The sequence below is a fragment of the Macrobrachium nipponense genome, chromosome 16 (genome assembly GCF_015104395.2).
Source record: "Macrobrachium nipponense isolate FS-2020 chromosome 16, ASM1510439v2, whole genome shotgun sequence".
NCBI lineage: Eukaryota > Metazoa > Arthropoda > Malacostraca > Decapoda > Palaemonidae > Macrobrachium > Macrobrachium nipponense.
In genome coordinates, this window is record NC_087209.1 from 70380721 (window position 1) to 70385720 (window position 5000).

Genomic DNA, 5000 nt, shown 5'->3' on the forward strand with positions numbered 1-5000 from the left:
ACTCCGCTGAGGTCACCTTGTTAATAGAAACATAACTGAATCTGCGTTTTTAATAATCAACTCCTAAATCTTAGTTCTGGTCATTTTAGATAGGATATTTACATCGTTCGTAAAATTTGAGAGAAATGTATTGTCACCTTATAGCGATTGCTCGTACAACTAACTGTGCGGTATTGAGTTCCCAAGCGTTGGAAAAGAATTCTTACTGGTTGTATAGTAATGGGAATCTATTTTCTAAACTATTGCTTTTATAGAGTAGTGATGTCCTACTTGTTGATGGCTTTGATCTCTGCTATAAGAAGTTTCCTTTTTTATGTCTCGCATTTTTTTTAATATGTTTCCTGGGTTATCTACACATATACATGCATATATATATATATATATATATATATATATATATATATATAATATATATTATATATAGATATTATGTATATATATATACATATGCATATACATATATAAATACATACATATACATACATACATACTTAGGTATATAGCCATAAATACACACACACACACATATATATACATATACTTCCATATACAGACATACATATATACATATATAAATATATATACGTGTATACATATACATATTATTTGATGTATTAGTTATTTAAACGCCAAAATTTCAAGTGTAGAATAGCCGTCTTCCACAACGCGATAGAAAGTTATAGGCCAAATTGTAGTCATACGTAAGCTTACTATCAGCCTTAAACAGCACTAACAGCGACAGTAAGATGCTTCACTCAGAGATAATCCTCGTAAGGGCGAAAGCTGGTTGTCACCATCCGTTATGATGACGTCATCGCGATGCCCCGGCGTGGCGAAGCTGTGAGGTACCAAGATGTGAGGTACTATCCGTTATGATGACGTCATAGCAATGCTTTACCATGGAGATTCTGTTTTGCTGAGTAGTGGTGGATGCTTCTAAGAATCTGGGCTTCCAGGAAAACAAAACGTTTTGGCTTTTATGGTAAGACTATAAGCCTACTTTTAGATGGTTCTTCTGTTGCTATCCAAATGTTGCATCTGTATCGGCCTTGACTGGAAGAAATCATAGTGTCTAGGTCTAGTGTCTTTCCAGAAAGGGCCGTCTAACGCTCATGAGTTTTAGCTCATGTAACTAATGCAGATATGCCATACATATGAAATACGGCTATCCGCTGTATTCTCATTATGGACTCTTAATTAATTTACATATAACACGTTGTTTCATATGCAAGATGACATTCAGAAAAGAAATCGAAGGAACATTCTTTTCCTGCTTTATGACAGCTTTTTTTTTAAGTCTCCTGCTTTCTTTTTAGTCCCTAACTCTGTAAGACTTTCTTGAAAGTATCCGGGTCCTTATAAGCAGCAGGAGTAGCAAAAAGGATTTTGGAACGCTACCTGCTTGCATTGAAGTCACCCATGCGGAGACTGGCTAGGTTCACTCCGGTTGACTGATAGATTTGGAGCTATCTCGCGGCGCGCTGACCTTATTAAGAAAATGTGCCAGTTCCAGAGGTCCTTTATTCCTCACACCGTTGGACTATGGAACGGACTCCCAAAGGAGACCGCGCAACTGGAACTTCAGAAGTTCAAGCGAAAATGCAATACATTACTTCCCTAATCCAATTCTCGCATTTTTATACATTTTTGTCAATTTGTTAATTTGTTGGTTTTTTTAATAAGTGGTATCACTTCTTTCTGTATTTCCCTTTACCTCCTCTTACACCTCCTAATGAGCACCATATTCTTTGGATGCTTGAATTTAAAGTCAGTGGCCCCTGTGGGCTTGTTCCATATGAATAGGTTTCACCTTTTGAATAATAATAATAATAATAATAATAAATAATAAATAATAATAAATAAATAATAATAATAAATAATAATAATAATAATAATAATAATAATAATGTAATAATAATAATAATAATAATAATAATAATGGCTCTTTACGAGGAGACAGAACAAATCAGTAGTCTCAATCGTTCGTTACTCAAAAGGGAGGACATGAATAAGTTCTGCAATCAGTTAATAATTCAGTGAATCTGTAATTAATTAATCAGTTTAGTCCCTCATTTGGTTAGAGGATAACGTAGCACTGGTAACCAGATCATTCTTTAAAATTCATCCATATCACTACTGAGAGGTTCTCCTCTCTTCATGTCGATTATTTGTTATTTTCTTATGTCTATTTTCTCTTTTGTTTACCTCATGGTTATTCTACTTCGTGAAAGCTTGCTATGCAAGTTGCCAGTATGCTAATGTGCTTTCATAACAAAGTTTTCTCATTCTGAATAATAATAATAATAATAATAATAATAATAATAATAATAATAATAATAATAATAATAATAATAATAATAATAATAATAATAATAATAATAATAATTTACCATAGGAAAGAGAATTCATTAGGAAAATTTAGAAAATAAATTCTAAAATACATACCTATATTTAATAGATCAATATTTCTTATTATTATCATTATCATTATTTGGGTAAACCCTTTACAGTCACAAGCAAACTTTCAAAACTACAAATCCCTTTATATCCAATTGAAACTCTTGTTTATATTCAATTAGTCCTGATGAGCTTTCGCGAATTTTACAAAGATTCTTCGTAGCTATTAAAGTTAAACGGCGTCAGTAACTTGGATGAAGCGACGCCAGTTTTGGTAGACACAAATCAATCATTTTTAAAGTTGTGGGGGCACTTTGTAAAATGTGCGGAAGTGTCTGAGAGAAGTTTCTGAGGATCATTAGTTAATTTAAGGGTTTTCTTCATATTTAAATATTTTCTTTGGCCATAGAATCTGAGAGGTGCTGCGATATATATATATATATATATATATATATATATATATATATATATATATATATATATATATATATATATATATACATATATTATATATATGTATATATATATATATATATATATATATATATATAAGTCATATCCACATTGTAGCTCGATAGATATATATATATATATATATATATATATATATATATATATATATATATATTAGTCAGTTGTTTTAATTTTCTGTGAAAGAAAACTAGTAAGATGGCTTTGTATGTACGTCCGCACTTTTTCAGCCGGCTGAAAGTTTCACGGACCACAGCTCATACAGCATTATACCGAGACCACCGAAAGATAGAACTATTTCCTCATTTTTATTTGTTTATTGTTAAAGATAAAAAAAATAGTAGTTGGATGCAAAGATAAAATTTTCATGGACATATCTGTACAAAAATAAAGAACATGCGGTACATGAAGTTAGTTACTTCATCAATTTTCTATGTGGTTTCGAACTAATGTTCACCTCTCAACAATTTGAAATTTTCTCCGACAGGTATCTGTTTGTGTGCACATCACCTACGTACCATTCATGGCCAGACTTTCTTCGTAATGCATTCTTCAACACCAAAGTATAAAGAAAGAAATAGAATTCCACACTTTCCTTTCCCGTAGCAGAGAGTTTCACGAAAAAAAGGAGCACATTCTGTTGTATTGCCCATGAATAGTTCACTGTTCTTTAGGAATTGGTATATTTAAGAGACTTGCCATCCAGAATTAAGCAGTTCGTTGTAGTATCTCACACGTTGAGCAGATGTCTTCGGTTGTTTAATAGTCCCATGAAAACATTCTTCTTCTGATATCCAATAATTTCACGAAAAGCAGCAGCACGTTTTACAGCCTCGTCTTTCTTATTACAGTTCACTGGAAAATTACCTACTCTCCAATACCCAACAACTCTATAAAAAAATTAAAGTATCAAATTATCTAGCAATTTCCTCAACTAACAAACAGTGCCTTGATGATAAACAGCAGTTCTCGATACACTACACATTTTCAGCTTTGGCGTCTATTACATAGTAGCTCTATAAAAACAATGTGAAAAGTAGAACTTTAACAGCAGTTCCGTTCAACAAAGTTATATTCCATTTAAGGTATCCCATTTTCCAACGGTTCCAATACCCTACATGTCTAGGAAAAAGTGGCACATATAGCAGCGATGTCCCCTGGCATCTAACACTTCCGTGAAAAAAAAGAAGTAGCACATTTAGCAGCGACCTATTGACGCCTCCGGCACGACGGACGGATGCCAAGAACACTTTTCTTTCTTGTCCTAAAAAGGGACAAGCTATACATGCTCCTACATACCTTCCAACTACGCAGAGAACGAACGAACAAAAGAACAAACACCCACTCGCGTCTCTGACCTCCATGAGGTGTGTAGAGGAATCCACACTGGGGCTCTCTCCCCACGGGGTCATTCAGGGTCATTTCCTGGCGATATTGATGTTTGTGTTTCGTGTTTGTGATTGTTTGTTTGTGTGTGTGTGTAGGTTGGGAATTGGTTGTGACTCGAAGGTCGGTCATATTGCTTTCGGTCCCCAAGGCACACTTTTCTGATGGCCGGTCTTCATTGGCGGTGACGTTTTGGCAACGATACAAATGCATATATAGGTCGCGTACTAAACGATGCCCAGTGCCAAGAGAGAGAGAGAGAGAGAGAGAGAGAGAGAGAGAGAGAGAGAGAGGAAGAGATCTTGTTTTTGCGAGCTTGACATAGGATGGTTATTGCATGACTAATTAACCAGTGGTGTTTGTATTCCTTTTCTGTTTTAAGGAAGTGAATACGTTTATCTGCACATTCTCTGTACATTTCCTCAAGAACATGCAACCATTTAACGGCAGAATGTTTATAAAAAAAATTAATATTTTACATCAGCTGTTCGTTGCGCGTTCTTAACCTAGATAATGTAATAATGTTCTCACATCAATTATCATGTCCTGGAATATGAAAGGCACCGCGGGTGGTATTCCTGGCCACCTAATTTGGATGTCCTGACCAATATAATTAAGCCTGAGGTAAGTGACTTCAGATTCTAAAATGGTGGTAAAAAGTTGTGGTATCTACTCCAAGTTCTACCATTGGCGATAAAAGTCATAACTATAGTTTTCTTTTGTAATATATTCACGTCATTTTATTA